Consider the following 26,445-nt stretch of genomic DNA (forward strand, 5'->3'; position numbering starts at 1 on the left):
GAAAAGGAATTCTCAGGATCACATGGAGGGAAGTCACAGAATAGCATCTGTGAAGGGCCATACAGAACAACTAGTCAAGCTTGGAGCAGGACACAAAAGTCTGCAATAAGGATTTCTCTAGAAAAATAAAAGGTACAGATTACTTGATTTGTTTGGCACTCTAGAATGTTTTATATATAGTTCAGTTAAAAATTCTTATGTTAGGGATGCCTGGGTGGCTCAGTTGGTTGGGCATCTGCCTTCAGCTCAAGTCATGATCCCAGGGTCCTGGGATTGAGCCCTGAATCAGGTTCTCTGCTCAGCGAGGAACTTGATTCTCCCTCTCCCTCTGCCTGCCACTCTGTCTACTTGTGCTCTCTCTCTCTGTCAAATAAATAAAATCTTAAAAAAAAAAAAAAAGAGTTACTTAGGATCCAAATTATGCAAATGATTAAGATTTTCATTTTTGGAAAAAATGTGTATGTAAAGAGACTTCCCTGTTTCCATAAAATGGAATGCCCAGCCTTTTTGCTTCCTTAGCATTGCATGTTTAGAACTGGTTACACTTTCTACTGGAGTGTATTTGTCTTGGTTGACCATGAGCTCTTTGATAGAAGGGGTATGCTTCATTATTCTTTGTTTGTGATTCTCATCAGGGGGCCTGACACGTAATATATGTTCCATAGCTATTTGTTGAATTATTAAATGAAGGGATTAATGAATGAATGACTGATTGAATGAAAAAGTGTATAATATAGTCCTGGAAATGGAAGGCTAGTTGGGGGTGGGGGGCCGGGTCTAGTGCAGGTAGAATGGGGAGGTAAAAAGAAAGAGGCAGAAGGAATAGGAGTGAAGATAGATCTTTGGCCAGAAAGGGCAATAAAAGGAAATTCAGTCAAGCAGGGCTATGTAGAGAAATAAAGACAAAAAGACCAAGAAGGGATAATAGAAATGCATCATGATATTGTAGAAAATCACGGGCTTTTAAAACAGAAGTATCTGGGCTTAAATTTTAAGTTCACCTTTGTTGGCTATGTAATCATACAGTAGAAAACAGACATGACCGTTCTTTCCTCGTGGAGATGGAATGAGATAACCTGAAAATTTCTTGGTGCTGAATGGGCCCATGACAACAGGTTCAAGGAGACAGAGAGACAAAGAAAGAAAACTCTTTCAATGAGGTGCAGTATCAACACAACGCATGGGTAGTAAAAAGTATTGTTCCAGGGAAGGATTACTATAAAAGCCACAATCTTGGATAATAAGGAAGCACGCCTTTTTGCTGTGGTGCCATCCTGTTCTCAACACCCTACCATTTGTTTGCTGGCAGTGTACTTAAATTATATCAGCAGCAGATAGGTAAAAATCAAAGTTCACAAAGAGCCAAATCCTTTTAAGCTAGGTTTCCCTGCCTGTCATAGTATTTACTCAAATTATCACTCACTGGAGTCCAAAAAAAGTATTAAAAATAATTATTTATGCTTCTTGATTTTTTTTAAAGATTTTATTTATTTATTTGAGAGAGAGAGAATGAGAGAGAGAGAGAGCACGAGAGGGAAGAGGGCAGAGGGAGAAGCAGACCCCCCGCCGAGCAGGGAGCCCGATGCGGGACTCGATCCTGGGACCCCAGGATCATGACCTGAGCCGAAGGCAGTCGCCCAACCAACTGAGCCACCCAGGCGCCCTTGATTTTTTTTAATGGGACTAAAGGATGCATTGTGTCTTTTGATTGATGCAAGGGGCAGTTGAATGGAGAGATAAACATTGGTTGTGTTTTTGAGCCCAGCCAAGTGTTAAAAGCTGTATCTGGCAGTCATCCCCACATCCTTGTCAATGAGATAGTTTGGTTGAGCCTGGGCTTTGAAGACACATAGTTCTGGGTTCGAATCTCAACTCTAATACTTACTAGCTCAGGGACCTTGATACTGACTGTTGAGCTATGGAGTCACATTGCTTTCATCTGGGAAGATCATTAATGGTAGCAATTTCCTAGGATATTATAGGAATTAATGAAATTTATATAATCTTCCTAGCATTCCCAATATTGCTTGGCTCTAGTGAGAATTTTGGGCTTCATATGTTCTTTGGGAGTTTGGGTGGCCTACAGGCATTTGAAGAGAAGTTGTTTAAAAATGCTTATCCATGTATCATTGCAATTGATACATTTCCCAGGTTTTGATCTGGATTATTCTGAGCAATCATGCAAGGGATGTTTGCCTGCTTCCTTAGGATTTTATGATGACTGTCTCGCTTGCTTGTTCTCCAGTTGAGACAGAGGCAGTCAGGAAATATTTCACCAGGGTGGAAAAGTGAGCATCCATTTCTGACAACCAGCAATTCCCTTCTTCAAGTGCATCTTTTAGACGTAAACAGAAGTGTTAGAAAAGTACGCATACCTCATTCATCACCGCTTCAGAGAAGCGGATTCTATCATTCTGGAATCAAAAATGAGCATTCAACTCGAGGAGAAAGAAAGAAATCAATTATATTGGTGGCATTAAAGCATCATAACAAAGAAACTAAGAAGCACAGAATGAGATCTTATATTTTCTTTAAGTTGAAGAAGCCAAGCTTCCATTTTTTATACTTGGAAAGAACATCAATGAGATTGATTGGGAAAGGCTAGTAGAATGTTAAAATTATACAGCATTTTTGCAGGCTGACTGTAATTTGTACACACAATGGGCTATTACCTATGCATTGTTCTATGGAAGAAAAAAATAATTGCTTCTTCCCTTCCCTCCTCCTTTCTCAAAGCCTGATCAAGTGATTTATCTTTAACCTTATTGCAATGAGTAGTTTCATTATCATTTTTAAATTTTTAGTTGTTTTCTTTAGGGAAGGTGATAACAAATTAACAAAGAAGTTTTTGGTTTTCAAAATTCTCTTTGGGCATAGCAGCTGCTGGAGGATTAATATGATTCATACGAAATCTTTCTCTGGACAGTCTATTGGAGTTCAGATTTTTAAGAGAGCAAATTAGTATCTGCATGATGCAACGTTTAGAACAAGAAAGAGGGAATTGGGTTTAAGAATTTTCATCCTCAATATTTATTGTTGTATCACTGTATCAGATATATCCACCAAGTACAGTCTGTTCTTGCCAGTCTTGGTTAAAGCCTTAGCACTTCACCTTAGCATACCTCATGACAATCCTCTTTTGGAGAATTTTGGAAAATCACTTAACCAGGAAGCATTTACTGAGAAGCCACTTTGTTCACTGTACTCTGTAAAGGTTCTGAGCCAGTCATCACATAACTCACTCTATTTTAGCCCCAGGAATGATCTCTTCCCTGCAGATAGCCCTGATCTCAACCATATGTGGTGCAGTGGAAGTCTAAAGGATCTGCTCTCAGGCAGACACATCCATGCTCCAGCACTGACAAAGAAACTTCCTGCTATGGGACATCAGGTAAATTAGTAGTGGAAAATGCAGAAAGTATTAACTCTTTGGCAAGTGTTTTCATTAGAGTCTGAATTAAATGTCCCTCCTCTGTACTCCCTTCCAAACTTACAAATACTTTTATCACGTGCGCTTCTGGTTTACTGAAGTTGTTTATTTACAAGGCTAGATCTTCTGTTAAACCATAAGGTCCCTGAGACTCGGGTCTGTGCCTTACTCATCTTCGTAACCTGAGCACTTAGCGCAGTGGTATGTGCCCCCTAGATCCTGAAACATCTTGGGAATTGAATGTTAGTGTAAATCAGGTTAAGGAATTCGGAGCCATGAAGTGTTAGTCCTGGAAATGACTGAGAGTCCATTGTTGTTATGCAAAATGATACATAACCAGTTTCCTACTGAGACATATTTATGTTTTACTAACTTTTTACTATTATAGATAATACCATATTGATTATATTTGTGTTTACATTTTGCAAACATATGTAATTATTTCCTTAATATACGTGTGTGTATGTTTGTGTGAGCAGCAGTGCGTTGGGTCTAGTGATTTGCAGTATAAAATGTTGATGTAAATCAACACTCTGCCCTCCAGAAACATTATATCTTCCCACTAGAAGTGCATATTGTTTCTCCACACTTTAAAAAAATGAACATTAGATATTTTAAATCATTTAAGGTATTTTTCCAAACTGATAAATACAAATGATAATACCTTGCTTTTTTATATGTATTTCTAAGTATAGTTGGCTGACATATATTCATTGGCACTGACATTCTTTCCTGAATTTGTGTTCTTTACCCGATTTTCCTTTAATTGTGATGGGTTTATCTTTTTCTTACTGATTTGTCATATAAATGGAATCATACAATATGTAGTTTTTTGGTTGAATTTCTTTCAGTTAGGAAAATGCATTTGAGGTTTACCCCTGTTATATATAAATCAATAGTTTCTTTTTTTTTTTGATAAACAGTACTCTTATGTATGGCTGTATCACAGTTTGGTCATACTTTTAGCAATGGAAGGACTTGCGGGTTCTTCCCAATTTTTGCTATACAGCTGAAGGTGCTATAAACCTTTGTGTAAGTTTTTTGTGTGAATGTAAGTTTTTATTTCTTTTGGGTATATACCTAGGAGAGGTTTTGCTGGATCATATCATAAGTGTATCTAACTTTATAAGAAGCTGCCAGAGAGTTTTTGAATGGCTATATAATTTTACATTTCCACCAACAGTGTACGAGAGTTACAGTTGCTCATTTTTGCTTCAGTAGAATAATTAAAAAAAATATTTTTTTTTAGGAGTGCCTGGGTGACTCAGTCAGTTAAACATCCAATTCTTGATTTCGACTCAGGTCATGAACTCAGTGTCGTGAGATCAAGTCCCACATGGGGATCCATGCTGGGCGTGGAGCCTGCTTAAGATTCCCTCTCTCCGGGCATCTGGGTGGCTCAGTTGGTTAAGCGACTGCCTTCGGCTCAGGTCATGATCCTGGAGTCCCGGGATCGAGTCCCGCATCGGGCTCCCTGCTCGGCAGGGAGTCTGCTTCTCCCTCTGACCCTCCCCCCTCTCATGTGCTCTCTCTCTCTCATTCTCTCTGTCTCAAATAAATAAATAAAATCTTTAAAAAAAAAAAAAAAAGATTCCCTCTCTCCCACTCCCTCTGCACCTCCCCCCACTCGCACACTCTCTCTCTAAAAAAAAAAAAAAATTTTTTTTTTTTTACTTACTCTAATGGGTGTTATTGGTAACACATTGTGGGTTTGATTTAAATTTTCCTAATGACTAATAATGTGGAACATCTTTTCTATATGCTTACTTGACATCTGTATATCTATTTTGGTGAGGTTTCTATTTAAATCTTCTGCTTATTTTCTTTAATTGGGTTGTTTTCTCATTTTTTGAATTTTGAGAGTTTATATATTTTCAATACAATCTTTTGTTAGAAAGATGATCTGCAAATATCTTCTTCTAGTCTATCACTTGTTATCTCATTCTCTGAATGGTGTTTTTGAAACACTGAAGTATAGCCGACACAGAATGCACACGGTGTTCAGGTGTACTCACCACCTAATGATGCTGTGCTCACCACCAGTGTAGCTACCATCTGTCACCATACAATGCTATTACAGTAAAATTCCCTCTGCTGTGCCTTTATTCCCATGACTTATACTGGAAGCCTATATCTCCCACTCTTCTTCATCCATTTTACCCATTCCCCCAACTTCCTCCCCTCTGGCAACCATCAGTTTGTTCTCTATGGGTCTGCTTCTGCTTTTTGTTTGTTTGCTTTATTTTTTAGATTCCACATATAAGTGAAGTCATATGGTATTTGTCTTTCTCTGGCTTATTTCATTTAGCATAGTACCTTCTAGGTCCATCTCTGTTGTTGCAAATGGCAAGATTTCTTCTTTTTTAAGACTGACTAAATCCTCTGTGTGTTGTGTGTGTGTGTGTGTTTATACATTTTCTTTATACATTCATGTATCAAGGGACACTAGGGTTGCTTCCATATCTTGACTATTGTAAATAATGTTGCAATAAATATAGGGGAGCATATATCTTTTCAAATTAGTATTTTTATTTTCTTTGGGTAAATACCCAGTAGTGGAATTACTGAATCATATGATATTTCTATTTATAATTTTTTGAGGAAACCATGCTGTTTTCCACAGTGGTTGCACCAGTTTGCATTTCCACCAAAGTGCATGAGGGTTCCTTTTTCTCCACATCTTCACCAACACTTGTTATTTCTTATCTTTTTGATGTTAGCCATTCTAACATGTATAAGGTGATATTCTCATTGTGTTTTGATTTGCATTTCCCTGATGATTAGTGATGTTGAGCATCTTTTCATGTGTCTGTTGGCCATCATGGGTCTTCCTTGGGAAAATGCCTATTCAGGCTCTCTACCTATTTTTTAACTGGATTATTTGTCTTTTTGGTGTTGAGTTGTATCAGTTCTTTATATATTTTGGATACTGTATCAGATATGTCATTTGCAAATATCTTCTCCCACTCAGTAGGTTGTCTTTTTGTTTTGTTGATGGTTTTCTTTGCTGTGTAAGAGCCTTTTGTTTTGATGTAGTTCCATAGTTTATTTTGCCTTTGTTTCTCTTGCCTCAGGAGACATATTAGAAAACTGTGATGATAGCTGACCTTAAAGAAATTATTGCCTGTATTTTCCTCTAAGAGTTTCATGGTTGTAGATCTCACATTTAGGTCTTTAATCCATTTTGAGTTTATTTATTTTTTTATTATTTTTTTATTATGTTATGTTAATCACCATACATTACATCATTAGTTTTTGATGTAGTGTTCCATGATTCATTGTTCGCATATAACACCCAGTGCTCCATGTAGTACGTGCCCTCTTTAATACCCATTACCAGGCAAACCCATCCCCCCAACTCCCTCCCCTCTAGAACCCTCAGTTTGTTTTTCAGAGTTCATAGTCTCTCATGGTTTGTCATTTTGAGTTTATTTTTGATGTATGGTGTAAGAAAGTGGTTCAGTTTCGGGGCCCCGGGGTGGCTCAGTCTGTTAAGCATCTGCCTTCAACTCAGGTCATGATCTCAGGGTCCTGAGATCAAGCCCCACATTGGGCTCTCTTCTCAGTGGGGAGCCTGATTCTGCCTGCTGTTCTGCCTGCTTGTGCTCTCTTTCTCTCTCTGTCAAATAAATACATACATAAATACATACATACATACATAAAGTGGTCTGATTTCGTTCTTTTGTGTGTAGCTGTCCAGTTTTCCCAGAACCATTTATTGAAGAAACTGTCTTTTCCTTAAGGTACGTTCTTTCCTCCTTTGTCATAGATTAATTGACCATATAAGTTTATGAGTTTATTTCTGGGCTCTCTATTCTGTTCCACTGATCTATGTGTCTATTTGTGTCAGTACCATAGTGTTTTGATTACTACAGCTTTGTAGTGTATCTTGAAATCTGGGATTGTGAACTTCCAGTTTTGTTCTTCTTTCTCAAGATTGCTTTGGCTCTTTGGGGTCTTTTGTGGTTCCATACAAATTTTAGCATTCTTTTAATTCTGTGAAAAATGCTAGTGGTATTTTGATAGGAATTGCATTGAATCTGTAGATTGCTTTGGGTAGTATGGACATTTTAACAATATTACTTCTAATCCATGAGCATGGATTATCTTTGCATTTGTTTGTGTCATCTTCAATATTTTTTATCAGTGTTTTATAGTTTTCATAGTACAAGTCTTTCACCTTGGTTAAGTTTATTCCTAGGTATTTTATTCTTTTTGGTGCAATTTTAAATGGGACTGTTTTCTTAATTTCTCTTTCTGCTACTTCCTTATTAGTATATAGAGATACAACTGATTTCTGTGTATTAATTTTGTATCCTGTGACTTAACTGAATTCATTTATTCCTTCTAGTAGTTTTTTGGTGGCATCTTTAGGGTTTCCTACATACAGTATCATTGAATGGTGGTTTTTTGAACAGCCAAATTGCTAATTTTGAAAAGTTCCAGTTTATCTTCATGTTTTTCTTTTTAGATCATTCTTTTGGTTTCAAGTCTAAACTTGATTTGCCTACCTCAAGGTTGCGAAAATTTTCTCCTGTGTTTTCTTCTACAAGTGTTATAGGTATTAGATTTTACATTTAGGTCTATGGCCCATTTTGATTTAATTTTTATTTATACATAAAGTCCGAGATGTGAGTTGAGGTTAAATTTTGTTTGCATATGGATGTCCAATTGACCCAACACCATTTGTTGAAAAGACTACCCTTTTTTTTTAAAGATTTTATGTATTTATTTATTTGAGAGAGGCAGATAGTGAGATAGAGCATGAGAGGGGAGGAGAGGGAGAAGCAGGCTCCCTGCTGAGCAAGGAGCCCGATGCAGAGCTTGATCTCAGGACCCTGGCATCATGACCTGAACTGAAGGCAGACGCTTAACCAACTGAGCCACCCAGGTGCCTCAAAAAGACTATCCTTTGTCCATAAATTGAACCTTCGTCAAAAATCAGTTGACTTTATTTGTGTGGGTCTTTTTCTGCACTCTCTATTCAATTGATATGTGTATACTTTCACCAGTATTATACTGTCTTGATTATACTTTATACTTTATACTAAAAGTATAAAAGTATAAAAGTAACTTTATACTAAAACTTGGCATTGGATAGTGTGTGTTCTCTAACTTTATCCTTCTTTTTCAGAGATGTTTTGAGTTCGGTTTAAATTAAGATGGGAAGTGATATCATCAAGATGGCAATGTAGGAGGGTCACTGGCTTCAGTCCCCTTCACAGAGCAAAGTTGGAGGCATCACTCTTCCTGATTTCAAACTATATTATAAATCTATAGTACTGGTCAAAACAGTATGGTGCTGACATAAAAACAGACAAATAGTACCTATCCAAGGACGAAACACCATTATGAAAATCCCAGAACCCAGGGGATGAGGCTGAAGCACTTCTGTGGATAGCAGAGACTGAGTCAGACTGAGCTGGAAGGGTAAGAGGAGCAGGTACAATTTGACCATGTTGCCCCTCCTCCAGGCTGGACCATGCAACACCAGGGTGGCTCCCCTGGGCCTACAGTTTCTCTGGTGAGAAAATAAGAACACAAGCCTTGTGGGACACTCCACCTCACAGGGATCACTGGGGGAACTTCTGGATCCAGAACACTGGGGATCAGATAGAGACTGAGAATGGGGGTGGGGCTTATAGCCCAAACCTCCAGCCAGCAGCTCTGGTCATCTATGGAGCAGAAGCAGTGCCCCATCTGGCCAGGAGCTCAGTTGGCAAATCACCCTGATTCTGATACCCAGCCAGTGGGTACTAGCTGTAGAGTATATTCTAAGGTCCTGCCTTGACAGGGGAGCAAATCTGTAGCTTGCCCAACTACTAAGCATAACCTCTGGTGTTACCCCTCCAGGAAACATGGTCACAGACATCCGCCAGCTTTGGAGCACATCCTCCAGCCCACTGAGGCAGGCAGTCAAGTCAGCAGCCTGGCCTAACTGTTGAACCAACTTCTGGTCCTCGTAACCAGGGAGCCTGAACAGGGACTCTGAGCAGCCACTGAGCCCAGCCTGTGGTACCACCCAGCAGCCACAGAGTGAAAACAAGCAGCAGAGTCTAGCATACAACCCTGCCTGATTGCTGAACACAGCCTGTGGCATCCCCTAGGAAGGGAGCCCATCTAGAGACCCTGCCCAATCAGGGAGCTTAGCCTACTGCCCCACCCAATCAGAGAGCCCAGCCAGCAACCTCACCCAATGGCTTAGCACAGCCAAAGGTCTACACAATCACAAAGACCAGCTTGTGTCCCCATTCAATTTTGGTTCACAGCCTGTGGCCCTCTCCTGCCATTTGCAATAACTTGGATGAATCTTGAGGGTATTATGCTATGTGAAATAGCCAGAAAGAGAAACACAAGTGTTATGTAATCTCACTTATATATGAACTCATGGAAACAGAGTCGACTGGTGGTTGCCAGGATGAGAAAGTGGGGGAATATGGGTGAAGTTGGTCAAAGGGTACAAACTTCCAGTTATGAGTTGAATATGTTCTGGGGATTTAAAGTACAGCATGGTGACTAAAGCTAACAATACTCTTTTATAAACTTGAAAGTTGCTAAAAGATACATCTTAAAAGTTCTCACCAAAAAAAAAAAAAGGTAACTATGTGAGATGATGAGTGTCTTAATTTACCTTATTGTAGTGATCATTCACAATATATTTGTTTATCATATAATCACATTGAACACTTTAAATTTATATAATGCTATGTGTTAATTATATCTCAATAAAGCTGGAAAAAATAAAAATTAAGGTGAGGATCAAAATTATTTAATTAAAATTAATTAAAAATACCACTATTTCCCCCAGTGAATTGCAGTGGTATATTCGCCATCAGGTGACCTTATATGAATGGTTCTGTGTCTAGATTCAGTATTTTCTCCCATTGATTTGTCTATCATTGTATCAATACCTGTGTGATTGTTTTTAATTGCTCTCTTTTCACACTTTTGATTTATTTCTGGGATATCTATTCTGTTCCATTGATCTATATGTCTGTTTTTATGTCGATGCCATGCTATTTTGATTAATACTATAGATTTATAATGTATTTTGAAGTCAGGAAGTGTGATGCCTCCAGCTTTGTTCTTGCTAAGATTGCTTTGGCTATTTGGGGTCTTGTGGTTCCATATGAAGTTTAGGGTTGTTTTTTCTATTTCTGTGGAAAATGCTATTGAAATTTTAATAGGTATTGCACTGAATCTGTAGATTGCTTTGGGTAATACAAACATTTTAGTAATATTATTTCTTCCAATCCATGAACACGGATGTTAGTCTACTTATTTGTGTCTTCTTTAATTTTTTTCAACAGTGTGTACATACAAGTAGGGAAGGCTAATACTGGACATTCTCTCTATTATCCTGTGCTCAGTATTGAATTAAAATGCATCAGGTAAACTGTATGCCAAAGAGTGAGATAAGAGTATTTGGTTTTGTCAATCTTCACCTTCTGGGAAGTCACATAGCATTATTGGACCCCAGGTTTGTTTTTGTTTGCTGGTTTGTTTGTTTGTTACCTCTAGAATGTAATGTATGTGGCATACATAACCTGCTAGATTTTTAGGATCAGATGAATAACAGATAATTTTAAATACACACACACACACACACACTTTGTAAATGGCAAAGCCCTATACCAAAATAACATGTTACTGATAAAGATAACTTTCTTTTTACTAAATTCTGGGACTAGATATCTAGAGACTTTTTCTTAACCTTATTTTACTGCTGGCTCTCTCGTTTGATAACAGGATTAGATCTAGAAAGCCAAGGTAGTGTGAGAAGGTAGATTATATGCAGTTTTTTCTTCTATCAGATGCTGCTTTTCATGAACAAGAGGACATATTCCCCTGAAACTCAATCTGGAAGAATTGTACACATGTTTCCCAAAATAAAGCTGTGTGGGAAGTAATTGCAGACCTCCTGTTTGCCAGCCAATTCATCTCCATAATTCAGAAACCCCTGGCATGGTTAGTATTCATTTGTACCAATAAAGTCCAGTACATCCTGCCACAGAATTCTTCCAGCTATCATAAAGGGACTCAGGTACCTTTGAATACCATATGCTGGCAATAAGTCTAACCTAATAGCCAAGCCCATGGTCCCCTCATTGCTTTTAAGTCATTCCTCAGCATCACAGGGACCCCTTCAAAACTACCATTTAGCTGTCACACATGTCAGCAGATGAAAGCTAAAGGATGATAAATAACCGCATCACCAAACACAGCTTGGTCCAATATGCTCTCTGCCAACTCTCTTTCTCTGAAAATGCAGATCTTATGCTGCATTAAGATGGTGAAGTCAAAGGCAACACTATCAATGAAACATCCTTAGCAGACCCTTTCTCTTTTCAACATCCCCACCTACTTGGCTCACAAGGTCAAGGATGCTAGTCTTCTTGAAGACACAGGGTGACAGGAAACATTGAGGAGGGAATAGCCAGCTGGGGCCCTGGCAATGAGCAAAGGGAATCCAGACTCTCCTAGATAATTCTTTATCTGTGTAAGAGATTTAACGTGGCCTGAGTTGGGCCTGTTGCCCTTGCTGAAATCCATTATTAGCTTGGTGTTCCTGGTCATGCCCTGTACTTTATCCAAGTGACCTTTTGACTTGAAATACCCTTTCTCCATTGCTTCAAGTTCATGATCTCCCCATCACTTCTTTGACCTCATCTCTTACCAGTCAGTTTACCCCCATTCCCCTTGGCCTCTTTGTCAGTCTCCAAACCCACCAACCTGCTCTTGCCCCAGGGTCTTCACTGTTGCTCTTCTCTGGTTGAAATGCTCTTCTCCTGGATATGTGTAAGACTGGCCCTATCCTTGGCCAGTTCATGTGTCAGAAACACCACCTTCTCCTCCATTTCCCCTTCCCTGTTTTACTTTTCTCCATAGCAGTCATCAGTGCTTACTTATGTACTTACTTATTAATTGCTTTGTTTATCAACTGTTTGTCCTTGTCCCTGTCTTTGGAATGTGAGTTCCACGAGGGCTGGGATTGTGTCTGTTTTCACACTGCTGCTGTAGAGAAGCAATTCAAATATTGTCAAATATTGAAGGCAATGCAAACCCTTCCTCAAATCTCAGCTAACCTGCCCCTTACTTCATTAAGCCATCTCTCATCCCCAACCTCTAACTTTGGTTCTCTCCTCTCTTCCTCTGCCTCTGTAACACTTTATTAAGACATTGAACACTTTTTTACCTGATCGTATGCCTAGTTGTTCTACAGATAATAGCTATTACCATTTCATCTTCTTGATTAGACTATAAGCTCCTCAAGGATATGAGCCGTTTGATTAAAGTTTGAATCCCCCATAATCCTTTGACTTATGTTAATTAAGTATTGGGGAAATAAATGAATGGCTGTAACATAATAAAATCATTCATTCACTCATTTACTCATTTGTTTAGTGAGAGCCTACTGGCCACAGCTCTGGGCACTGGGGAACAACATTGAACAAAACAGGAAAAAACAACCACATTGGTAAGTCATAAATTAAGTACCTATATTTTACTGACTATTTTACATAAGTTATTGTTACCTGCATTTAATCCTTATGATAGTTGTATATGACAAAGATTATTATTCCTATTAAAGTATGAGTAAACTGTAAACACTAAGCTATTGAAGGGTATTTTTTCTGGATTTAATCTCCATCTCTCCAATCCCAATGTACATGTCTTAAGCAATATGCCATGTATTCTAGCTTTGTGCAAAATCATGATGTCTGAGAACAAGTCACTTTGGGACATTTGATGATGATATTTGGATGACACTGACACAAGCCTGTTGTGGGCAGAGGATGTTTGCTGATTTGGAATAATTGCTTCCATATCCCCCCCTGTGAGGAGGTGCAGCCCTGCTGCCCAGAGGTAGGCAGTGGTGCTGGCTGAATGGACACTCCCCATGTTCCAAATCAGATCTCTTTTGTTGTTTCCAGCCTCTTTCTAGGCTTCTGTGAGAGTCTCCTCCAATGGCTTTTGTCTGTGGCTCCTCTTTGGAGGCCACTTTCAAGCCACTGGAGCCACTCGTGGTATGGGTACAAAAAGTGGGAAGTACCTGAGAGTTGGTCTCCTCCTCACTGCCATTTCTAGCGCTAGTCAGGCTGCATGTAAGTTCTGGAAACCTGCCTGAAATTACACGCTTGCTTGACCTCTTCCCTTTGCCTTTTTTTGCTTTCCCCACTCTCTTACCGAGTTTTCCTCAAATTTACTTAACGAAATCAGTGGCTCATAAATCCTTATCTGACTTGAGGTCTGACTTGAAGAATCCAGCTGAAGATAGTCTCCTAGTTGAAAGCATTAAAGAAAATGTTTTCTCTAAGAAAGGGAAAGTATTTGCCACCTGGACTCAGTTCTGCCTTTTTGGAGGAAGCTGCTTGCTGAGGGGTCAGGACTGGTCCTTGAGGGTGTCCCTTGGCCGTCTCTTAGATAGCAGTCCTCATCTAACCCCGATTGGCAGGAAAAATAAATTGGACTTATTTATTTAGATGTTGTCTATGGTTACCCCAAATACACACACACACACACACACACACGCGCACACACACACACATAGTCAATCAAATAAGTATTGAAAAACTTATTTTTAAGTCCATTCAGTCATCCCATCTAGCATTTATTGAGCATTCTTCACTTCCTAGAATTATACAAAAATAATATGTATTTCTTACCCTTGAGAAACTCACAATATGTGAGGCAGGACAGACATGTGATTAATAAAAAACACAGTGTGGGTGGATGAGTGCTACAGGAAAGGTTGGTATAAAGTGCCAGAGACCAGAAGAGGGTGCTATAAATTCTGGTAGGGAAAAAAAGGAGAAAGATTTTACTGAGGAGATGGCTTTTGAGCTGGTCTTGGAAGGAAGGAGAGAAATTGCCGGAAGGAGAGAGAGTTTTGTGTAGGTAGAGAGAACACTGGGAGTAAAAGACGCATAGCTTTTTAAAGGATTCATTTGTAGTGTTTTTCGTGTTGCTGTTCCCCAATCCCACAACACTTCCTTTCCATTTTTAAGAAGACAGTCAAACAAAAGAATAAATAAATCAGGGGAGTTTTGCCTTTGGGGCTGAAAGGTGTTATCTGAAAGCAACCTCCTTCCAGTGGGAGGGATGCCGGTGGGACGTGTGAGAAGTGGGGATGCAGAGCTGGGGTGTTTGGGGGGAGGGAGAGAAGGGGAAGCTGAGGTCTGCAGCCCCCCCGGGTTTGGATAGCAGGCATGTCACCAGTGAGTAGGGACACCACAGAAGAGCTCCTCTAAGTACTCTGCTCAATATAAAACTTTAAAGAGTCCTAGGGGAGGGAGTGGGTGGGGAGACGTCCCATAATGACTAAGATCGAACTTACTGGGTAAAATGTGTACAACGTTAGATTTCATTTCAACGTTAGATTCAAAGAGAACAAAGAAGTGAGATATTTCTTGCATATAAGTTTTCTGAGTAAAATTCAATACTTGTTTCTGGCTCGATGCACATGAGGAACTTTGAGTGGTTGGCATGGCTTGCATGTGGGATAAAAGGGGAGTTTGGGAAGTTGGATGGGAGGCAGGTTGTAAAGCTTTTGTGTGCTGTTATTGTTTTATGCACTGATAAAGAATCATTACATATCTTTAAGTAGAAAAATATAACAGGCTCATGTCAGTGCTTTGGAGGGAGTCAAGATTGGGGTGAAGGCCTCTACACATTTGTCACCATGACAGGCACACGTGATGTGAAAAGGTAGAAGATCTGCCCTTGCCTCAAGGGCTTGCCATTTTGCCAGGGAAATGAGACTTATTCTAAAGAAAGATGTGTAACAATGCTCTAGGAAAGAGTGACTATCAGAGGCCACTTTCAGCTCCTGGTTTGTTTTCTACCCTTCGTTGCGCTATTAAAATTGGCCACCGAGTAGTAGAATCAACCCTACATTGGTGGCTCCATCAGACTGAGCTCTTTGTTGGTTAGGGGCTTGGATATAGTCCTATTGCCCAATCCTCAGATGTAAAGGCTGAGCCATGACCTGTGGGGCCCCACATGTCTTGCCATATCCTTGTTTTACCTGAATCTACCTCTGCCAACCTGACCCAGACTCCACTACTGAATAAGTCATAGACAGACATGTGGCCCCAATGCTGTAGCACTGCCTACGTCCTGGGGTGGTTCACTCCTATAGACGGGGTCTTCATCCCTCTACATCCGTAGACTATACATACCTTTTTCTGGAGCAGACCTCTACTTTTATTCTAGAACTGGGGTTCCCACCATACCATTCCAAACACTGGGTTGGGGTTCTAATACCCAGCTTAAGTTTCCACTGATGGTTTAATTCTGTATTCCATGTTCTTACCATGTTTTCTGATGAACTGACGCATATGAGCAAATCATTCATGAGATACATGAATCGGGATGCATGGCTCTTAAATTTGTGATGCTGCCTTGATCTTTGGAGTGTTGTCTTGATGTGATGCCCCAGCACTGACCCCTTTAGGATTTGGAGATGGTTACATCATCATACTCACTTTCTTCAGATCATGTCCCCAAGGCCTCCTTTACAACAGAGTAGACTTCTTGGAGCCTGATTGTCTAGAATGTTGTTTATTGCCCCTCCATACAAGATGACAACATGGAAGGAATCCAAGCAGGAGCTAGTGAGGCATAGGATTAGGGAGTTGTGGAGAAGGAACTGAAAGAAAAAGAGACTGAGGGAAGAGATATCCCAGACCTCACTGTACATTTGAGGTTCCCAGTAAATACTCAGATTTTTGTTTTTCATTTGATCTGCATACATACAAACAAAAGCACTCCAGTCTTCCCAGGGGAAGGAGGTTCTGAAGGCTTTGAACAGGCTGTGACAGGAGCTAACCCTGCTGTGGGACCATTACATTTCACGGTGACAGAATGAAAAGTGGTACTTGTGGGTTGGGTTCTGAGCAAGAGAATGATTGAGAGCATCTCTGTGGTGATATTTTGCCATTTTAAAAGGATTTGATGCTGGTTCTTAAGAGTAGTAGTTTTTAACCTCTTAAACATTCAGCACTGAAACCCTTCTGTCCAGGGAAACCTTATATAGAAAATTAATATGGAAAACATCCAAAACACAGCTGCTCAGGTTGAAGCAATTGTGTAGTGCCTGAGCCCTGGCCACTGGCTTTCCTCTCTGGCCCTGTCACTATGGTGGCACCCAAGGCTGGCAAAGCTCTCAGTATCATGTCCACAGAGCAGAGGCTACAAACTGGCATCTTGAGGGGTGGATCTAGCACATAGATGTATCTGGTTTGGATCTCACAGTATTTTTAAAAAACTTGAGTCAGTATTTTTTAAATGACAGAATTCACATGAAAAGTTTTAGTTTTCTACCTTCTCCTGAATACATTGAAGTTCATTCAATGTGGAACCTGAATTCTCACACAATAACACTAGTTAAGAAAAGAAGAACAGTGTATTAGAGTTCTCCAGAGAAATAGGACCAGTAGAATGTATATATATATATATCCCTGTATCCATGTATCTCCACATATATCTATGGTTATCAATCATCTATCTATCTATTTATCTATCTACATTATAGACATCAATTATCTATCTGTGTATCTACAGAGAGACATTGATTGATTTTAAGGAATTGGCTCACACAATTTGGTCCAGAGAATTGTAGCTCAAGTCTGGAGGCATCTGATGAAGGTAATCTCATTCACATTATGGAGGGTAATCTGCTTTACTCGGTCTTCCTACTTAAATGTAATCTCATCTAAACATCTCTTCTACAAAATACCTTCACAGAAACATCTAGAATATTTGATCAAATATTGGGGTACCGTGACTTAGCCAAGTTGACATCTAAAATTGCAAGCAGCTTGTGCTATATCACAAGCCACTATCTTTTTATTTCATTTATTAAAAAGGTATTGACTTAAAAAAATTTAAAATAATTATAAACATACAGACAACCTGGAAGTACAGTACAAAGAACTTTATTTTTCCCTAAATAAACATAGAATAGGTTATCAACCTAATCCAATCATTATTGGATACTTTGGGATATGTTTTGTACAAACAAGGTCATTCACCTACATAAACTTGATCCAACTACTAAAAGCAGGAGACTAACATTGTCACATCACTATACCAGTCTTCATTCCCCATTCAAGTATCCCCATAATGTTTTATATGTCAAAAGGATCCTGCTCAGGATCAGGCATTTCATTCAGTTCTCATGTCTCTTTAGTCTCCGGTCTGGAAGAACTTCCCACTCTCTCCTTTTGAAGATTACAGGTCAATTATTTTGGAGAATGTCCCTTAATTTGGGTTTGTTTGGTATTTCCAATTAGATTCATTTCATGCATCTTTGGCAGGGGTAATACAGAAATGATACTTATTCCTCTTGCTGCATCCTATCAGGTGGAAGGAGGGTTGTACACCAGATGTGGATGGTTGAGTCTTCTAACCATGAATCAAAGCAGTCACAGATCTTTGAAATCTATTTGTATGTGTGTGGGTGTGTCACATTTTATGTATTTCTCCTTGACTGGGTTCAGCTACGTGTGGTTTTCTGCATTTGCTGATGTTTCTTTCCGATAAAATCACAAATAAGCAAATGTGACATTTGAGGTATACTTAAATTATTCCTCAATATATCAATCACCTTTGAACAAATGTACATTTGCACAAGTATTATAGCAAAACTGGTTATAAGATGAATCTGAATAAATCTGCTTTTACTTTACTTGGATGATTTAAATTTTTTTTTTTTTTGGTAAAGAAAAAATTTACCATGGAAAAAGAGGACATCTGAGAGTGGTGCTGGGATCAGCCAAAATTCTTTTTGAACAGTGTAATAATGTCCATTAACAGCGAAGACTCATGATGCTAGTTGATATATACCCTACCCTCTTTGCTTAGGACCTTTCCTGGAACATTTTATACCCATGGTTACTCTTTCACAGCTATCAATTTACCGCGCAGACAAATGGTAGCAGAGTAATCTCTCTCTGCAACATAGGCATGATCGGCCTGATAAATATCCACAGGGAAACGGAATATTTCTGCATGAGAAAAATACAAGGAAAGAGCCGCCACATAAGAAATATAACCAGAATTTGTATCTAAAAGAATATGCACTGTATAAAGGGAATTTACATGCTAGAAGGAACCATATGAGATGATTCACTGCTATATAGCTAGAGTCATTAACACAGACACTGTGCGCTCGCACATTAATTTCCCAAAATGTCCAGAAATAGAAATTTAGATAAATACAGAAAAGAAGCAGCAGAGTTTTTAACTTTTTTGAGTTTTGCTTTCTGCACCTCTGAGAGTTTCCTTTCTCTCCTTTCCAGCTGATTTCAATAGCCCTGTCTTTTCCCTGGGCTTTTGACAAGTGATGAGACTCATGATTCTTGACAGCCCTCAAGCTTGGATTTTACTGAACAAAGTAAGGCTTTAGCCGAACAAGTAGATTTCATATTTAGAGCTTCCTCAGGTAGAGATGCCAGTTTAGGGAAAAATCAGAGACTGTAATTGTTCTTTTAGCACCCTACATCCATCCTTTTAATACTTCAGAGTTCCCCTGAAAAGAGAAAACACGTTTCATTCTAGGCTTGAGTCACAGTCCATCTTTGTGGCGGCTGATATAGCATTTTTTTTTAAAGCATATGACTTATCTCTTAGAGAAAAAGAGCTATCAGCCTCTTGGCCAAAAGGTGCACTTTCAAAGAGCAGGCTAAATGGAGTGAGGCACAGACCTGCTGTCTCATCCTATAGTTGGGCTTATAGCATTGAAGATATCACTAGACAAGTATGCTCATTAAGACATTATTTGCCATAGGAAGAAAAGGTCCCATAAAATCTGGAAGCAAACTGAATGTCTATCAAGAGATTAAATTATTTTTATCCATTGGAATTGCATGCAGCCATTTAAAGTTATCTATTTCTTTTTTTTTATTAAAGATTTTATTTATTTGACAAAGAGAGACACAGCGAGAGAGGGAACACAAGCAAGGGGAGTTGGAGAGGGAGAAGCAGGCTTCCCGTGGAGCCGGGAGCCCGATGCAGGGCTCGATCCCAGGACCCTGGGATCATGACCTGAGCCGAAGGCAGACGCTTAACGACTGAGCCACCCAGGCACCCCTAAAGTTACCTATTTCTTTACATAGAAAGAAGTTCATAACACTGTGGAAGGAAAAAAGGATGCAGAAGAGTATTCAAAGTAATAGCATGAGTGTGTATGTGTGTGTGTGTGTGCACAGCATGTGTGTACACATAAGCACTTGAAAAGATGTTCAACCAACTGTTGATGGAACTAATTCTGATTGGTGAGATTTGTAGCGATGTATTTTTATTTAAATTTTCTTAAACAAGGAATATGTATATTCCAGAATAAGAATGAAAAATAAAATAGAATTCCCCTCAAGGACGGAAGCAACCTATTCATTCCACTGAAACTTGAAACTACATTAAATAAATGATTGACACACAGGATAGGAAATAAAACGTCATCAACAGTAACAACAAGAAGCAACTGAAACTTCTGTCCCCAAGCTATGAAAAGTACTTGCAATACAGAGACCCTTCTCTCAAATCAAGAAGGCTGTCAAGTGTGTTCATACCTTCCAGATTTCAAGTAAGATGTAAATAACTCAGAAAGTTCAACTATCCTGGGAGGGCAAATGAATAAGCATCTTGTAATGATGAAGGGGTTCAAGGAGCCCGTGGATGCCTTTGTGCCAGCTACTGGTCTAAGTGTTTTAAGGTCACTAGTCTATTTCATCATCTTATACCCCATAAGGCAGGTACTATTATTATCCCCATTTTATGGATGAGGTAATGTCTAGGAAACACAGAGAGGCAAGCCAACTTGCCTAAGAGATGCAGGGGAAGCCAGGATTCAACTGAGACAGTCTGACTCCAGAGCCTACGGTCACAATCATTTATGGGGAATACATTTCGGGAAGCCAAACCCAAATTTCACATCGGTGGAAGAGGCTGGGAAGAAGGAGGGGGTGTGCAGAATGACATCTTTGTTTTATCCGATCTGGATTTGGTAGAGAAGAGATGGGAAAATGGCAGTACTGTTGCGAGTTCCTCAACAGTGGTAATTGAGCAGAGCTAACTGGGTAGTTTCTCATTAAAAATTCCTATGAGCTATAGAAATTCACTGATTAAAGCTAATCCCCTTTCTGACTGATATGATGGCCATAAAAAAGGGAACTCTGACCCCCTGAGAGGGAGCGTACTCACGCTACAGAGTGTATTGCAGTTTGGAGAAGAGAGTATTCTAGGGCAATAAACCAGAAATGAGGGACTGCCTGCCATGAATAAGTCTCTTTGTCCCTCCTGTTTTGAAAAATAGAGGTCACAAGTGAAATATTCTTATTCAGAAAGCAAATATGCAAAACTAACCTAATAAAAGGGAGAATTAATAAAAGACAAATGGAAAATATGTATCTAAGAAGAGTTATTTAATTAATAAAAGGACATTTTAGAAAACCATCCTCATACTCTCAAACAATTAAAGATACATAAGCATTACAAAAATTACAAGGGATCAAAGAAATAAGTCTGCAGAAAGAGAATGAGTGAGCTGCCAAATGTCAGAGGAGACAGAAGTAAGATATTTTGTGTAAATGACAGCCCCATGAAAATGTAGGAGTTTGAGTAGATACTGATAAAACACAGGGGCATGGTGAATTAGATTGTGAAAATTACATAAAACAGAAGGTAGATAGTAATAACAACAGTTAGAGGCAGGGATATTTGGAGGACACGAAAAATATATTCAACATATAGATAACCACCATGCTTGTTGCTGAAACAGAGAAAACAACATACCACACACCTTACATATGGACCAGAAAAAAATATTCAGGAATATAATACAAGAAAGCTTTCCTAAGATGAATAACCATAAATGCACAGATTGAAAGAATACCATGTAATCGAAGGGGGAAAGTGCTAAAGAATGGCAATCACTGAAACATACCCTGATCAGAGGTTTCAGAGGTACCTCTGAAACAAATAATGCAATGTATGTTAAGAAAAAAAAAGAAGAAGAAGATAGCAGGAGGGGAAGAATGAAGGGGAGGAATCGGAGGGGGAGATAAACCATGAGAGACGATGGACTCTGAAAAACAAACTGAGGTTCTAGAGGGGAGGGGGGGTAGGAGGATGGGTTAGCCTGGTGATGGGTATTAAGGAGGGCACGTTCTGCATGGAGCACTGGGTGTTATGCACAAACAATGAATCATGGAACACTACATCAAAAACTAATGATGTAATGTATGGTGATTAACATAACAATAAAAATTATAAAAAAAGAAAAGGAAAAAAAAACATACCCTGATCAAGTTACTGTAATTCCTGGGTATGAAAATTAACACTATTGTAATCTAAATAGAACAGAAATATCTAAACAAAGAAAAAAAATCAGATTGGCTTCACAATTCTCCTTAGCCACGCTTCAACAGAACAATACATTAGAATCATATTTTCAGAGTTGTAAGAAGAGTGAATATAAGAATTTCATACCCTCTAAGTTATTGTTCTTGTAAAATGGCATAGAAATGTAATGTCTGTAATTTAAGAATTTAGAGAATAATTGCACTCAGATTGACTGGATAAATATCTTTTTGAAATCTAGCCATTCAGAAGAAAGAGGAGGAGAATCAAGATGAGTAACTTGGAAATTTGGGAGCTGAACGATAAAAGAAATAGCAAGGATCACTGAATGCATATAAATATAGAAACTAGGCTTTAGAATCCATATTAAATGGTTTATAGAATATAATGCAAAGGGTATAAGATCTGACTGTAAAATTTTATACTAATAAAAATAAAGGAAGGGAAGACACAATAGGTAGGAGGCACTTTAGGTACAATATTGTCTGTATTTTAAAGGGCAGGTTATCAATAGATATTGTTGAAATTGCTAAACTAGTAAATAAAATTTAGGTGTATTATTTTAAAGTTATTAGGTATTAAGAGAGTTACTGGAAAATCCACAATTTTAATTCAAAGCTTTGAAATTACCAAAAGGAGGAAAGGCAAAAAAAGACAACAAAAAAGAAAACTCTATCACAGCTCAACATTTTTGGAACATTCATACATGCATAAGCAAGCGTTTAAAATGAAAAACACATTAAAAACAAGAAGGGGTGCTGGGCTGGCTCAGTCCGTAGACCATGTAACTCTTGATTTTGGGTTTGTAAGTTCGAGCCTCATGTTGGGTGTAGAGATTACTTAAAAATAAAATCTCAAGACACGTATTGAATGGAGCATTGGGTGTTATGCGCAAACAATGAATCATGGAACTCAACATCAAAGACTAATGATGTAATGCATGGTGACTAACATAACATAAAAAAAAAAAAAGAAAAAGAAAAACCAAACAACCCCCAAAGCAAACACCTAAAAATAAAATGGAAAACAGTTCTCTCCAATACCTCTTGAGGTCAGTGAGTGAATCCAAAGGAAAACTTCAGAACATTCAGAACTTTAAACACTTATATTACCATAGTGGATTTTTCCGGTGGTAAATCTGGGTATATTCCGCCTTTTCTTCTTACTAGAAACTAGATTTTGCTACTGCTCAGACCCGCAGTTCCGTTTCTCAAACAAGCTAGGGATTGGCCTGCTGGATACAATGGAACTCTTAACCCCCTCTGCTAGGGGCAGGTTGAGGAATGATCATGGGAGCCAATTCTGGCTAACAGTAGGGGAGAAGAGGCATACTATAGACTTCCAGGACTGTTTTTCCTTGTTCTTGAGTGAGCCAGAGAATGGCAGTTGTGAATGAGGAAACATGGAGCTCTAACTGCTACAGAAACAAAGAGGTTCATCTTAGAACACAGCCTCCGCTGGGGACCACAGAGTAGAGGGACATTGAAAATCTTGAGCCTTGAAAACATCATGGAACTGCCCATAAATCAACCTGTAAGTCCATCCGGCAGATGAACTCCCTTTATGGTGAGCTAGTAGATGTTCTCATATCCAGTCAATATGAAGTGGTTTTTGTTTGCATTGTTTTACATACAGTGTTATGTTATGCATCTAACTGGTACAATTGATGAAAAGAATAAGTCAACTCAACAATTCTATAAGTATTTATCAAATGATTGTTATGTACTATGCATAGACATGGAAACTTTAGTAAATACGTATGCAGCAAATGTACACACACATACATACACAAATTTATATATACAGCAAATGTATACATACACACATATATGTAGATAAGGGTAGACAGGAAAAAGATAGGAGAGATCTGGAAGGATATAGGACAAAATGCTGATAGTATATAACATTTCCTACCAATTGCATTCTTTACAAGCATATTACTTTAACAACAACATATTCTTTGAAATTTTTAAAGATTAAAAAAAATCTATTTTCATTTTGACAATAAAGAAATCCCTGCTGTCTCTAGTATCTGCCCTTACAAAAAATGTCAACATTGTGTCTTTGGCTATAATCCACTGGTGAGAAGGTCCCAGCAGGAATACAGCAGAATTCTGTAGTCTGGCTGGGCTTAGATTTCCTATTTCATCGTCTGAAAAAAAATCATAGAACAAAATGCTTCAACAGCTCAACATTTCTGGAACATTCATATACGCAGAAGAAAGAGACTGAACCTCATTTTAAAAAAGGAAAAGCTATCCCAAAGGCACAGTCTGTAGAGCAGGAGCCCTATAGGCACACACATTGTACTAGTCTATAATAAAGATCTTGTTTATCAAGGGCAACATGTTTTAATGGCTTGGGAATTAAAATCTGGTTTCAGCTACCCCTTTGCCCCATCGCAGTAAATTAAATGTAATGCTGACAGGAGAAATACCCATTAGACTCCAGAGCAATAAATTTAAGCACCAAATTAATGAAACTGGACTGAAATGAAGGGTCTGGGAAGAACATTATGGACAGAGCAGACTCCTTTAATGATTGTTCTTTTCATAATGGAGAAAATCGGATCTAAGAACTAAAAATGCAGAACCACCCACCGTCTCAGCAGCCTCCAGGACTGCTGATGCTGGTTGGTATGTTTCTGTGGAACCTCCATTAGCAGCATTTCACGAAAATCTTGTTAGTCCTTTTGGGTAGAGCAGCGCCATCTGAAGAGAAGAGTGATTATTGATTATGATCAATGAAAGAACAATGGGAAGTTGTCCTGAAAAGTTCAGGGAGAAACTGAGGGAAATATTTCCTTAATTAGATGAAAAGCCTTCGCTTTTTCCCCCTGCATTATTAATATAAGCCATCTCACAGCTTTGAATCTTTTTTAGAACAATTTAAATTTCAAAACAATGCAGATCTTGAGTTTATAGGAGTTAAGAGCTCCACCGAAACTTCTAGACTTTTTTTCAGTGTTTTTGAGATATGATTGACAAGTTTAAGGTGTACAGCATAACGGTTTGACTTACATATATTGTGAAATGATCACAAAATTTAGTTAGTATCCATTGAGTACAGACACAGTAAAAAGAGAAAGCAAAAAAGAAAAAAAAAAGTTTTCTGGTGATGAGAACTCTTAGGATTGATTCTCTTAACAACTTTCCTACGTATCCTATAGCAGTGTTAGCCCTAGTCATCATGTTGTACATTACGTCCTGAACCTTCCTAGTACTTATTTATCTTGTAACTGGAAATTTATACATTTTCTCAAATTCCCTGTCCCCCCCACCTCTGGTAACCACAAGTCTGATCTCTATTTCTGTGAGGTTTTTTTTATTCCTTATATAAATAAGATCATACAGTATTTGTCTTTCTCTGACTTATTTCACTTAACATAATGCCTTTAAGATCCATCTGTGTTGTCGCAAATGGTAGGATATCCTCATTTTTTTATGGCTGAAATATACACAGACACACACCTTTATCCATATATCTGTTGATGGACACTTAGGTTATTTCCATGTCTTGGCTATTGTAAATAACACTGCTATGAACATGGGGGATGTGGATACATTTTCAAAGCTCCTAGCTTATAATCAGAGTAGTCAGAGATGAAAATGATCTTCTTGCTATCCCGTTATAAATACCTCCATTTTATCCTTGATATTCCTATAACATCTCATTAAATATTGTAGCATCTGCACTGTAATGTCTAGAATCCTGGGGCCATTAGGGAGAAGAGTTCAGGAAGAGACTCAGTACTTGATAATTATGTTGGCATCAGCTAGAACAACTCTGTCTCTAGACTCTTTGATATGTAAGATAAAACATCCCTGTGTTGTTTAAGCCTTTTTAAGTTATTATTTTTCTAGTACTTGGAGCCAAAATTATCCTTTTTTTTATTTATGTTAGTCACCATACAGTACATCACTAGTTTTTGATGTAGTGATCCATGATTCATTGTTCGTGTATAACACCCAGTGCTTTATTCAATATGTGCCCTCCTTAATACCCATCACTGGGCTCACCCATCCCTCCACCCCCCTCCCCTTCTAACACCCTCAATTTGTTTCCCGGAGTCCATAGTGTCTCATGGTTCCTCTCCCCCTCTGATTCCCACCCCCCTTCAAGAGCCAAAATTATCCTTAATAAAGAAGATCAGGAACCAGAGCTTTATTTAGTCACTTAGAACAATTTTGATTTAGTTCCTACTATGTATAAGCCAGACACAGTCCCTATCTCATGGAGCCTACAGCTTAGTGAGGATTCCAGACTTTTAAAACACAATCAGGATCTCAAAGGAATCATGCTGAGTAAAAAAAAAAAAAAGTCAGTCTCAGTAAATGGTTACATACAGCATGATTTCGTTTAGATGGCATTTTTAAAGTGATAGAATGATGGAAATGGAGAATGCATTAGTGATTGCCAGGGGTTAGGGTTGGGGTGGGGTGGGGATGGCTATAAAGGGGTAGCATAGGGAGTCTTGTGCTGGAACAGTTCTGCATCACATAGGATAAAATTGCATAGAAAATCACACACGCACACACACAAGAGCATGCAGTACTGAAGCTTAATAGTCTCTGTGGGACAATAGCCAAACTGTGGAAAGAGCCAAGATGTCCATCGACAGATGACTGGATAAAGAAGATGTGGTATATATA

Source organism: Leptonychotes weddellii, chromosome 15, assembly GCF_054177405.1.
Source record: "Leptonychotes weddellii isolate Sample4059 chromosome 15, ASM5417740v2, whole genome shotgun sequence".
Lineage (NCBI taxonomy): Eukaryota > Metazoa > Chordata > Mammalia > Carnivora > Phocidae > Leptonychotes > Leptonychotes weddellii.